Source organism: Pseudopipra pipra, unplaced genomic scaffold (assembly GCF_036250125.1).
Source record: "Pseudopipra pipra isolate bDixPip1 unplaced genomic scaffold, bDixPip1.hap1 HAP1_SCAFFOLD_230, whole genome shotgun sequence".
In the NCBI taxonomy this organism is placed as follows: Eukaryota; Metazoa; Chordata; class Aves; order Passeriformes; family Pipridae; genus Pseudopipra; species Pseudopipra pipra.
Window position 1 is genome coordinate 15,741 of NW_026990709.1, and position 13,711 is coordinate 29,451.

Below are 13,711 nucleotides of genomic sequence, written 5' to 3' on the forward strand. Positions count from 1 at the left end.
CTCAGCAGTCCTGACAGCCCATTTGATCAGCTCCACATTACACCACGTAGGGCCAGGACGCAGTGTAAGGGGAGGCCTGAATGGCAGCCAAACCCCGCCTGATCATTGCCTGGTGGCAACAGCCTGGGCCTGCCCTACTTGTAGGGCAAGGGGCCAGCCACCCCTGCCCACATCATCTTCCTCTCACCATCATCTTTCTCACCCCTAGGGATGACCTCTCCCATGGTGTTTCAAGGGTAGATGTACCTACCTTGCAAGATGTAGCAGAACCAAGGAAGAACTCAGCTTTCATAACAGGGGATATCAGGCTGACTTGCTGAAAAGCACAATGGACCTTACAATTAGCTTGTGCCATCAAGTTACATTGTACCACACTCGAGCTGGTTTCACATCCTAATAGGATTTCTTTCTCACGCCTCTATGCTCCATTGATCATCTAATTCAGGAGTACCCCCCTTACACGACCCTACTTCTGCCAGAGGCTCCAATTGGCATCATTAGCACTGGCAGAAACCTTCAGTTCCCCCTCCGCAGCTCGTATTGGCCACAGGTCTGGAGCCTCTTGAATTGCTCCCTGAGCTGTTTCCAACCCTCCCTGCTGCTCCTTTCCCACTCAAACTCACACTTCTGCCCTTAGACTTTATGGCCCAGGCCAAGGATTGGTCCCAAAGGAGGACCGTGTTGTCACCAAAAGCCAAACCAACCAATAAACTGCTGGGCTTCCACCTTGCTCTGGGGGTGACCAAGCCTGAAGTCTCCTGCCTAGTCCTGGGCAATACTTCCTGGGGACCACAACACCTCTGAGTTCCTAAAAATATCACAGGTTGGGCAGGTGCTTGAATTTTGTCTGGATTAACTCCCCCCCTTCCTTTCCATGTGCTGCACTACTCACTCTAATGGTGCTTGTACTCCCTGAACCATTCCCTCACCCATCCAACCATCCCTTGTGCCCTCTCTGACAAGGACAGTGGGTCCAGGTGTTCTGCCACGCTCCCAGGGCACAGGGTGGGACTGTGGAGCCACCCTCGAGGGGGGAAACGTGCCCTGCCTGCCCTGCCCAGGGAAAGGGAACTGCCCCCAGTGTTCCCCAGCACAAGGCACCCTTGGGAATATCCACTGCAATGGGACACTCAGGGACAGCAACAAGCACTGCACGAGGCTGCTCTGGCACAGGAGGCTGCTCTGGCACAGGACCAATTTTAAGCTCAGCTTTTCTCTGGACCACTGCACTTTGTTTCCCACCTCATCCTGCAGTCAGAACTTGCTGTCCTTGCAACTTTTTAGGGTGACCATAAATTACAGAGGCCTCTGCTCCAGCACCCACAAGGGCCTGAACCATCTGACAGGATCCATTTTTCCAGGGAATTCAAAGCTCCACCTGAGGACCAGGGTCTTTTCTCACCCATCCTTGTGCTGCAGCTTGGCCTCCATCTCACTCTGCTTTCAGTTCTCTCCATGGTTGAACATTGGCAGCCCTGGCCCTGGGCAGAGCTCGGCATCCTGATCCCATCCCTCCTGGCCCCGGAACCGCTGACTCAGCAATGGGGAGCCCTCCATTGCCAAGGGCACGGTCCCGTCGGGGCTCACGGGGGGAGCAGGAGGTCAAAGGCTCCATCCCTGCTGCTACAACCTTCCACCACTACAGCCAACAGAGGGGCCTCTCCAGCCCTGCCTCCCAAGGCATCCGGAACTAACCCATCCCAACTCCACAGGACAAACTGCTCCCTCTCTGCCCAGTCCAGCCTACTCTCAGGAATGCCTGAATCCATTGCAGGGACCTTGCTTTGAGCTCCCCAGGGCCGGGCACCCCGAATATCTCCCCAAATAATCCTTTCGGTGCGCGCTGGAGTCCTCGGGGTGCCCCAACCCGGGGGGCACCAACAGCACTGTCCCTCCAGGGGGCCCAATTTGGTCTCAAGGCTTCAATGGACAGCCCAAAAGGCATTTCAAGAGGCCTTCTTTGGAACCCCCCAACGGGTACGGGGGGGAAGCCACAAGAAGGCCTCATTTCTAAAGGCAGGGGGATCTTGCCTGTGTCCCAGACTGGTCCGGGGATCTGAGGCCCTTCCCGAGAAAATCTCGGTGCCGGCGTGAAGGGCCAGAGATCCCTTGGAGCCACGGGAGAGCAGGCACAGAGTCCCTCCTGCAGGGCCAATTTTCCTGTCTGAATTCAGCTCTTCTAAGAAGCCTCTGAGACTCAGCTGGTGAGTTTTAGAAGCCAGGCATTCCTTGCTTACAACACCCTGCCATGATCCCAGCCCCACGGGGGTCCTGGCAATCAGCTCCCAAAGGGCACACACAGCTATCTCTACTGCAGCTGATGGGAGGGATCAGCATTACAGGAGGGTTCATTTTCCTTACCTGCATTCCTGTTCCACATTCAGGACACTTTCCAACACTTATTACCATACACACCTACCCTTACAAGGTTTCCAAGGGGCTTCACTGAGGGCCTTCCCAGGTCTGCTCTGTCTGGAGCCCTCAAAGTCCTCAGTGCCTGCCTGAGGAACCTCAACACAACTCACCTGCTTACACTGCAACTTGGTGCTGCTTGCCTGCTGCCTCACTTCCCTTCTTCCTTCTTTCTTCACCTCCCTTGCTTGGTCCCTTTCAATCCCTTGGCTCAGCTCTCTGCAGTTTCCAGGCTACATCCCACTGCAAAAAGGATCAGATCTTGTTACATCTCAACATGCACATATCATTCCCACTTTACCCTAAGGATCCACTTTGTCCTGCTCACCAATCAAAAGGAGCTTTCTGAACTCAAGAATAACAGACCCCAGGTCCTTTTTCTGCAACTTCAGCTGCTATAAATGTGACCCACAAGACCTGGAAAGGCCCTTCCCACTTCACCTGCAGGGCTGGCAGTGCCACCACTGGACACGGACCCAGGGGCTGGGCAGGAACGGAGGGGCTGGGGCGTCCAATCCATCGGCCCAGGCGGCACCAGGAGTTCCCGGAGTTCCTGAGGGGAGAGCCTCAAGACAACAAAGGATTAGGAAGATCACTTTTTCCTTTCATAGGTCTTTCTCCTGGAATATGGGGAGTTGGACAAGGCCTACTGGTACAACAAGGACACACTCAAGGCTATCTATTCAAAGGATCTACCAGCACTCAAAAGCTGTCACTGTCCTTCTGTCAGGTGGAACTCAGCCAACTCTCTTTGCCAAGAGCCTCCTGGAGGATTTCCAGCTTTTGAGGCTCTCTTTTAACCATTTTTCCCATCACTGTAGCTGGGACTATCACCTGCCCTACAGGGGGAACAGCCCACAAAGTTCACTTGCAGGGATGCCATTAACTCAAAGTCCCTTCTCAGGGGGGTCACTGCACACCTTGGCCTTTGTTTGCCCTCCCCACCAAAGATGCTTCCAACAGTTCTGAGACATCTGGCAGACCCAGAGCTCTCCTCAGGGAATGCTTCAGCTGCTTGAAGGCTGCCCTTGCACCATTTAGCCAAGGCAGCAAATACTTACAGGCTGTTTGAGAAGTTGGCAGAACAGTCTTACCACACATCCAGAGGGAGCAATCCAGAGTCCAGCCTGTCCTACCATTCCCAGCAAGGCAGTTCATGGGCTGTCTGGGACTCAGGGAGGAGTCAGGGGGCTTCTTTTCTTCCTTCCTGCTTTTCAGGTTTTTCTCCTTCAAAAGCAAAGGTTTCTTGGCTTTCCTTGCTCAAGCAGATGCAGCAAAGGCCATCTTTGCAATCCAATACTGGAAACTGCTCGAGGTTGTCATTCAAGGTGGTTTTCTCAGGTCCTGCACTAATCAATCATCCTGGCCATTGGTTTCTTGGCAGGTTCTTGCAGTCACATCCTACAAACAAACCAGGATGAGCAAATTTAGCTGTTACTGCAACCAATCCAAGCGGGCATTCTGATTTTAAAGGATACTGGGTTTGCCTTACCCATATAGATCCCACATTAGGGGTAATACCTACAGGTTCTGCCCTCTTCCACTCTCCTGCAATTCCACTGGCCCACACCACAGGAACAACTGCAGCTGCCACTTCAGTCGGGACCTTGCTGCTGACAGGAGTTATTCCCTGCACAACAAGAGCTGCTGCTTGGACACATTTAGTTCCAGCAATTACAGTTTCAACATCCCCAGTTTTCCATTTCATTTCTGCCTCAACTTTTCCAGTCCATCTCTTCCTAGCACAGGTTTGGGTGAGTTTGGCAAAGAGACAAACTCAGGAATTCCCCAATGTTTTCCCAGTTTAACCCCTGTCACACCAGTCACCTTAACACTGCCAGTCCTTAATTCTCCCTCTACTGGGTTAAGGACTGAGGAAGTTGGACCTGTGTCTGACCAGGACAAGTGCAAACCAAATGCTGGGGACTGGAACACACACCTGGCACTCCTGCAGCTCTTACCATTACATTCCAGAGAAAACAGTCAATTGTACCATCACTGCTCATTTCTTCTGTGCCACAGCAACATCATTCCAGGCCTCTCACTGCCAACCCTATGCTTCTCCCAGCAGCTCCAGTGGCACCAAAACTTGTCCTGAAGGCACAAAGGCTCCTTTTGGGAGCACCATGACCCACCCAGACTGTAGCACTGGAATTCCATCTCCTGGACAAGCTGGGAGAAGCAGGGAAGAAAAACAAGGACCTTACAGGTCAATTGGGGGCACCTCTTCATCCAACAGCAGCTCCAAGAAAGGTACTGAGTCAACACCTCACCAAAGACACAGGAAAACAACTGCCAACACTTCAACAATCACTCCAGTTTTCAATTGATAAAGCAATACTGAAGAAAAGCTTTTCAGACACTTGGGAAGAGTCCATCCCACTTTAACCAGTGTGTGGGACTCGTTCCCAGCCTCCTGAGGTTCATTTCCCACCTCACTCAGGGCTGCAGTACACCTGGTTCTACACACACTCAGGGAGCTGCTGTTCCTGCATTCCAGTCTCCTGGTTCCCCTTGCAACTCCTCCAGCTGTTTGCCCAGCTCTCCAGTGCCCATTCCTTTGCCCACTGCACTTGTTCACAGCCCCAGGGCTCCCAGGGCCACCCTGGGCTCTCCCCTGCCCTGACACTCAGGGCCCTTTCCCAGCCCCGACTCCATCCAGCACTGACCCAGCTGCTGCACCTGCAATTCTTCTGCTCCTGCCCTCCCTCTGCCTGCAAAACACCCCTGCCAGCTCCTGCACCCCACCTCTTACCTCCCAGCAAAGCAGAGCTGCATCCTCCTGGATCCTCCAGCTGGATGCTGCTGGCTCTGGGCAGCTCCCACCCTTCAGCAGGGGATGCCAAAGGCAGCTCTGGGGACTGGCCCGAGGGCAGGGACACCCACTCTGGCTCACACCAACACTCAGCCAGCTCAGGCCTGGGCTCTTCTGCCTGCAGGGCAACAAACAGCCAAGCAGGGACACTGGGACACCCCAAGGAAACAGGGACAACACACTCAGCAGCCTGGCACACCACAGCCCCCAGACCTGCCCAGGCTCCAGCTGCTGCACAGACCTGTGGCCACACAGGACCCAAACCCACCCCCAGCACAGACAACCCTGGGCAGGTCAAGCTGCTCATTCCCAAACACAACCAAACATCCATCCCACTGTCTGCCAGCCCCTGCTCCCAGCAATCCATCATCTTTCCCATTTCCTTTCTTTACAGGTCCTTCCATTCACATTCTACTATCAAACCATGATTAGGAAGTTTAGCTGTTACTAGAACCAATCCAGCTTGGCTTCCTAATTTTAAAGGATACTGGGTTTGCCTTACCAGGAGAGACTCTGGCTTAGGGGTAATTCTTACAGCTTCTGTCCTTGTCCATTTTCTTGGAATTCCACTGGCCCACACCACAGGAACAACTGCAGCTGCCACTTCAGTCAGGACCTTGCTGCTGACAGGAGTTATTATCCCTCTGTAAACACCAAACTGCTTCAATACAAACAATCCAGTGGACACTACAACTCCTTGGCACTTTCAGTGTAACCAGTGCAAGTCAGTTCCTAAGTTACACAAGCTTTTCTTCTCAAGTTGTAATTAATTAAGATATCAAAACAACAACAACTGTGAGATAAGAGATCCCCCCTAATGGTTCTACTTTTAGGGAAACAAAAACCCAAACCCCCATCCCCAGTACTACAATAGCTCAGGCTCCCACAAAGGCCCAGGGGCTGGGCTGGGGTTTTGGCTGCCCTGGAGCACAGGCAGGAACACGATGTCACCACCCCACAGCCACAGCTGAGAACCCAAAGAGCAGCCACACCAGCAGCTCCTGCCAGCCCTGCTGGGCTGGGCCTTGGGGAGGAAGGGCACTGGCCTTTCTTCCTGCCTAGGAGCAAAGAGCCTCCTTGCTGAGCACTTCTCCTGCCAAGGGCATCAGCTCAGATGGCAAGTTCATAAAGTGCAACTTCTTGGAATGAGAAAGATAGTTGTTCCCTGGACAATCTCTTTCCAACTGAACTCAGAAGTACACACTAGAAGTTCAGATGTTGTCTAAAATTTCTTACAAGAACCTCTGAGACACAACTGGTGAGTTTCAGAAGCCAGGCAATCTTGTATTCCTACGCTCTTGAATCATTCCAGCCCACCAGGTGTCCTGGCAATCAGTTCCCAAAGGGCACACAGACCTATCTCCACTGCAGATGATGGGAGGGGTCAGCATTACAGGAGGATTCATTTTCCTTCCCTGCATTCCTGTTCCACAGTCAGGACATTTTCCAACACTCATTACCATACACACCTACACTTCGAAGGTCTCTGAGGGGCGTCACCAAGGGCCATCCCAGGTCTGCTCTGCCTGGAGCCCTCAAAGTCCTCAGTTCCTGCCTTAGGAACCTCAACACAACTCACCTGCTTACACAGCAACTTGCTGCTGCTTGGCCGCTGCCTCACTTCCCTTCTTCCTTCTTTCTTCACCTCCCTTGCTTGGTCCCTTTCAATCCCTTGGCTCAGCTCTGTGCACTTTCCAGGCTACATCCCACTGCAAAAGGATCAGCTCTTGTTACATCTCAACACTCAGATATCATTCCCCCTTTATTCTTGACACTGGGCCATCAGGCCAGTGTCTCATTATTTAAAGCAGAGTTTGACTCCTCAGTGACAACAACAGCTACAGCCCTGAATCCTAACACAGGCTGAGACACAAACACGGATGGGAACTCTGAAGGATCCACTTTGTCCTGCTCACCAATCAAAAGGAGCTTTCTGAACTAAAGAAGAAGAGACCCCAGGTCCTTTTTCTGCAATGTCAGCTGCTATCAATGTGACCCACAAGACCTGGAAAGGCCCTTCCCACTTCACCTGCAGGGCTGGCAGTGCCACCACTGGACACGGACCCAGTGGCTGGGCAGGAACGGAGGGGCTGGGGCGTCCAATCCATCGGCCCAGGCGGCACCAGGAGTTCCTGCAGTTCCTGAGGGGAGAGCCTCAAGACAACAAAGGATTAGGAAAAGGATCATTTTAAACTTTAATATGTGTATCTCCTGGAAGATGGGGAGTTGGACAAAGCCTACTGGTGCAACAAGGACACACTCAAGGCTATCTATTCAAAGGATCTACCAGCACTCAAAACTATCACTGTTCTTCTTTCAGGGGGAACTCAGGAAACTCTGTTTGCCAAGAGCCTCCTGGAGGATTTCCAGCTTTTGGGGCTCCCTTTTAACTATTTTTCCCATCACTGTAGCTGGGACTATCACCTGCCCTACAGGGGGAACAGCCCACACAGTTCACTTGCAGGGATGCCATTAACTCAAAGTCCCTTCTCAGGGGGGGCACTGCACACCTTGGCCTTTGTTTGCCCTCCCCACCAAAGATGCTTCCAACAGTTCTGAGACATCTGGCAGACCCAGAGCTCTCCTCAGGGAATGCTTCAGCTGCTTAAAGGCTGCCCTTGCACCATCTAACCAAAGCAGCAAATGCTTACAAGCTGTTTGGAAAAGTTGGCAGAACAGTCTTACCACACATCCAGAGGGAGCAATCCAGAGTCCATCCTGTCCTACCATTCCCAGGAAGGCAGTTCATGGGCTGTCTGGGGCTCAGGAGGAGTCAGGGAGCTTCTTTTCTTCCTTCCCGCTTTCTGGATTTTCTCCTGCCAAAGCAAAGGTTTCTCGGCTTTCCTTGCTCAAGCAGATGCAGCAAAGGCCATCTTTGCAATCCAGTACTGGAAACTGCTCGAGGTTGTCATTCAAGGTGCTTCTCTCAGGTCCTGCACTGATCAATCATCTTGGCCACTGGTTTTCTTGGCAGGTTCTTGCATTCACGTCCTACAAGCAAACCAGGATGAGCAAATTTAGCTGTTACTGCAACCAATTCAAGCTGGCAATCTGATTTTAAAGAATACTGACTTTGCCTTACCCATATAGATCCCACATCAGGGGTAATACCCACAGGTTCTGCCCTCTCCCACTCTCCTGCAATTCCACTGGCCCACACCACAGGAACAACTGCAGCTGCCACTTCAGTCGGGACCTTGCTGCTGACAGGAGTTATTCCCTGCACAACAAGAGCTGCTGCTTGGACACATTTAGTTCCAGCAATTACAGTTTCATTATCCCCAGTTTTCCATTTCATTTCTGCCTCAACTTTTCCACTCAATCTCTTCCTAACACAGGTTTGGGTGAGTCTGGCAAATAGACCAACTGAGGAATTCCCCAATGTTTTCCCAGTTTAACCCCTGTCACACCAATCACCTTAACACTGCCAGTCCTTCATTCCCTCTTTGTTGTGTTAAGGACTGAGGAAGTTGGACCTGTGTCTGACCAGGACATGTGCAAACCAAATGCTGGGGACTGGAACACACACCTGGCACTCCTGCAGCTCTTACCATTACATTCAAGAGAAAACAGCCAAATGCACCATCACTGCTCATTTCTTAATCCCAATCCCACACTGCTTTGGCACTTGGAGCACCACTTTTAGAACCCAATTACAGCCCATTAGAGAGCTCCCTGTCTAGCAGGGACAGGTACCCCTGGGATACTCTCAGCAATGCCTGAATCCATTGCAGGGACCTTGCTTTGAGCTCCCCAGGGCCGGGCACCCCGAGGATCTCCCCGAATAATCCTTTCGGTGCGCGCTGGAGTCCTCGGGGTGCCCCAACCCGGGGGCACCAACAGCACTATCCCTCCAGGGGGCCCAATTTGGTCCTAAAATGCAGGGGGATCTTGCCTGTGTCCCAGACTGGTCCGGGGATCTGAGGCCCTTCCCGAGAAAATCTCGGTGCCGGCGTGAAGGGCCAGAGATCCCTTGGAGCCACGGGAGAGCAGGCACAGAGTCCCTCCTGGGGGGCAATTTTCCTGTCTGAAATCAGCTCTTCAAAGAAACTTCTAAGACTCGGTGAGTTTTAGAAGCCAGGCATTCCTACACACTATGAGATATTTTAAAAGCTTACTGAGTGAAAAAACAAAGCTTTTATCAGTGACATCTGATCTCCCACAGACAGCTCCTTTCTCCTTTCAGTACAAAATTATTTTCATGGAATCGCTTAACAGGAAGTGCCCAGGAACCCCAGACTGTGCTTTCCGGAATAGAAAATAAACAGAGGGAAGGAGCTCTGCACAAGTGTAACATACTCCAGAACACACCTGACTTTAGTTTTACTCTTTATGTTCAAATATAGCAGAAGACAAAAACTCCAGCAGGAGAGCTGGCACATTACCCATGGTACCCTGAAAGTCCCCCTTAAGGGACCTGGAGAAAAATCGCAGTTGTACGAGTCCCTTGTGCCTGCAGATGGCTGGGGATCCTCTCCATCCACCTCGTGCTCTCCCAACAGCAGAAAGGGGAACCTCAGGGACACGGTGGCACTCGACATCCTGCTGAGAGAACAAGGAAACCTTTAGCATAAAGGGGAGCTGGAATCTAAAACTTCCTTTCCTGGGAAAGGAAGCTTGTGAAGCTTTGTGAAGCCGGCAACCAAGAGGGGGAAAATTTGCATCTCCTTTGGTGCAGGTGTCAACAGAGGCCAACAGAGCTTCCACCTTTTTCAGACAACCAGCCCCGCAGTCCTGCCACGGCTCTCCCAGGCGCACCCGGCAGGGAAGGGGCTTACCCAGCCCCCGCTGCCCAGCACAAGGCGCCCCTAAACGCCCCCCGGCTCCCCCGGTCCATAACCCAGCGGCCAAGGCGCTCTCCCCTCCGCAGCCCGGGCAGCAGCGGGGCCGCGCCCTCAGCCCTCACACACAACCGACCGCACCCGCCCCGCCGGCCCTTTATACCGCGGGCCGCCAGCGCTGCCCAATCAGCGCTCGAGCGCCGCCGCCCAATCCCAGCCCGCCTGGCCCTGCGGCCCCGCCCCGCCCGCTCAGCTGAGGGAGATCGGGAACTGGGGACAGGAACCTGCTGCTGGGGGAGAGCCTGGAGATGGAATTGCACACGGGCACCTGAAGCCCAGGCGATTTGCTTGCCTTGGCAAGGCCCTGTGTTGCTCCCAGTCACAGGAAATCTCTGTTTCCCTGCCCATCCCTGGAGACAGGTGGCCCCTAAAATCCCCGGCAATCAGGAAGCACAGGCTGGAGGAGCTGGCAGGACCCAGTGGCCGTGTGTGCTGTGTGACACCGTGTCCTGCAGCCCCACGGACCTGCACAGCAGGGACAGGTCCTGGCAGCGTTTCAGTGCCGAGGCCAAAGCTGGGGCTCAGGGACAGCTGGGGTACGTGGCAGCTCTGGGAATCTGCCATGGATGGCTGGGCATTCCAGGACTGCCTGCTGGGCAAAGGAGCTTCTCTGCAGACTGTGGAACCAACAGGTCTCATGGACTGTAAGAAGCCAGAACTGCTGCAGGACTGTAGAGGAATCTGGGTCAGAAGAGACAGTTCAAGGTCTCTAAGTCTGACCTCCTGCTCAGGCCACAGTCACCAGTAGGATCGGACCGGGCTGCTCAGGGAGGGATCCAGTCATGTTTTGAAACATTCCACGGATGGGGATACAACAACCTCCCCAGGCAACCAGTTCCATGAGCGACTGTCCTGACAAAATACCTCCCCTCCTATGCGGTTGGCAGCAACAGCTGGGCTGGCAGGAGCAGAACCTCCCTGCTGGGCCATTCCCCAGCAGCCCAAGTGCCCTGCACAGGGCTTGGTGCGGAGGCCTGGGCGGCTCGTTCCTCCAGCTGGGCATTTTAGGAGCTGCCCTTGCCCCGTCACTGCCAAGTCCCTCCGGCAGTGGTGCAGCTCCTCAGCTGGAGTGCCTCTGAGGGACCCCCGGCCACGTTTCCCAGCAGCTGAAGGAAGGGAGGGTCACCCCCCAAGCTGGGCTGCCTTTCTCTCGCTGCCTTTTCCCCACCTTTACACTGCAGTGACAAGAGCTGCACTTTCCCAGGGAACGGGGCAGTGACAGGGCAGAGCAGCAGGCAGGAACCCCCTTCTTTTCTGCAGGCCAATGACTAACTGTGTGTGAAGGGACAGCGACTCTGGTACCAACTCCACCTCCCAGTTCTTGTCACAGATCGATCTGAGCCACTTGTCAGGTCAATACCTGCTCTTTTCAGGAGCACCAGGCTTGTGGTCAGTGTCCTCATTGTAGCCCATGAATCCCTCTAGGTGTTAAATCAGCCTCCCTGTCCTGATTCTTCTCATGAAGAATTAGCATTTAATGAGATATACAAATTATCCTGGCAGTGTCTATGTTACAAGCTCAGTTTGGCAGTGTTGCTATCCTGGAAAGTGTGGAACAGTGACTGTCAGTTCTCCTTATGATGCTCTTAAACACCATCCCTACATTCCCAGGAGAACGCTGGAGGGAGAGACAGAGAGTTTAGAACATGAAACCTTGGCATTGCAATTGTTATTTCTAAGGATGTGTTTCTATCTGATACAGTTGTTGGGGTGATTACTCTGGAGAGTGTTTTGTACCTCAGGCAGTAAGTCTGGTGTATCAGCCTCCTCGTGAGCAGGAACCAGCACGTTCCCCAAAGGAATGTCATGTCAGACTCTGTCAAACACAGCACGGAGGTGAGCAGGAGTGGTGCTTGTGCCCAGCTGAAGTGAAGCACCCTTGAATTCGAACTGCTCTGGGAGACCTTTGTTGAGATGGGTATTTCTGCACAGCTTCTTGTGCCATGTTGAATTTAGAGATGAGCTGATAAAGGCAGTGACACTGTTCTGTCGTCACTGAGCTTTTGAGGATTTCAAACCCCTTACTCTTAAGTCCAGGGGCTCGTTGCCGGGGGTCCGTGCTCGGGGGCTTGTTCCCGGGGCTCGTTGCCGGGTCCCGCCCGTGCCCGCTGCGGGTCCTGGCCGGTGCCGCCTCTCGCCCGGCAGGCGGAGTGGGGGCCCCGCGGCGGGAGGACCGAGGTGGGATTGGGGCTGGGACCCCCCCAGGGAACGGGACACGGTCCCCCTCGGGCCGGGGGAGCCGGGGCTGTGCCTTGGCACGGGAGAGCGGTGACCCCGGTGGGCACGGCCGGGACTGCAGCCCCGGGGCGCGACCCAAAAGCGGGGGATGGACCCCAAAGCACGGCTGGGATGAGACAGTGTGTCGTGGGTGGCCATAACCACTTGTCCCTCCCGCAGTCCTCGGCCCTGTCGATCAAGTCCTGCAGTGCGGACTCGCCGTTCCCGGTAGCCGGAGAGGGCTCCCATCCCCGGGCAGCCCCAACGCCCCTAAATCCCGCAGCTCCTGCTCCCGATCCCGGGGTGCCGGGTCTCCTCGTCCCGCCCCTGCCGCAGGTATCTGGACGAGTACGCCAGCAGCTACAGCCAGGCGCCTCTGCCTGTGCTCCTGGGCTCCACCAGGACCTTCCTCTCCATGGTCTCCACCTGCTGCATCTCCCCTGCACCCACCGCCTGCTTCCTGAAGGAGGTGACACCCCTGCCACCAGTGGGCTCATCTCCGTGCTGCTCCTTGGCAATCCAGGCGAACCAATGACGCCTGCTTCCAAATTGCCAGCCACTCTCCCATACCACCACAGTGATCCTCAGATCTCAATTCGGTCAGACAAGACTCGACACATAAGGAGCGAAAATGGACATGAACTCTCCCATAAATGCATAAAGCTACTTTATTTTCAGTATACATTTCATTTTGAAAAATATAAATGCTAAAGTATCTCATCATTTCATCTTTTGATTCCATAAAAGTCACAATAGAAAGCTTCATAAAACTGTAAAATACTATAATGTTATAAGGAATTTCATGGTTTATATTACTGGGAAAAAAAATCACTTTAATAATATTTGAAACGTTTTCTGCTTGGTCCTGCTGCATTGCTGGGTCTGGGGCCGAGAAGCTGAGTAGCCAAGATTTTGGGTAAATTCCACAGATGACGGTGTGGGATGCAGGAGGATGCGGATCACATCCCGTCTCCTTCACAGCAAAGATTACTCATAAAAAATAAAACCCATAAAACCAACATAACCCTAAAGCAGCCAGATGCTTCGGAGCAGAAGGTGTTAATGGAACTGATCCAGCCCTGTGCCACGTCCTGGAGATTGTGGTGTGGTGGGTTTGGTTTTTTGTAAAAATCACATTATATATGGTACAATACATTTTTTACAGAAAGCCTGGCATCTAGAAATAAGAGGTAGAACTTTTAGATACTTCTGTATCTAAAACCCACAGAGCAATGCTCCGTGTTGCCCAAGGCCTCTCTATGCCACCAAAAGGAAAGGGACTTGGGTCCCAGCTCTTAAACCCTAAGGAGAATTTAAGGATTTATCACCTAGGGGTTTAGGTCCTACTCCCAGGAATTACCAGTCTGGCAGCAGCACTAATTTATTGCTCTGATTTGTATTTCTCCCCTCCCAACTCACAACAAAA

General features: G+C 53.2%; 1 long non-coding RNA gene across 1 annotated transcript; it reads right to left on the reverse strand.

The window, feature by feature from the left end:
• Positions 1 to 3,842: 3,842 nt before the first annotated feature.
• LOC135408204 (uncharacterized) lies at positions 3,843 to 6,003 on the reverse strand. Its single transcript, XR_010427366.1, has 3 exons — positions 5,730 to 6,003; positions 5,168 to 5,345; positions 3,843 to 4,584 (listed from the first exon to the last, which is right to left on the reverse strand). It is a non-coding gene; the product is annotated as an uncharacterized LOC135408204 (long non-coding RNA).
• Between the last annotated feature and the right edge of the window lie 7,708 nt (positions 6,004 to 13,711).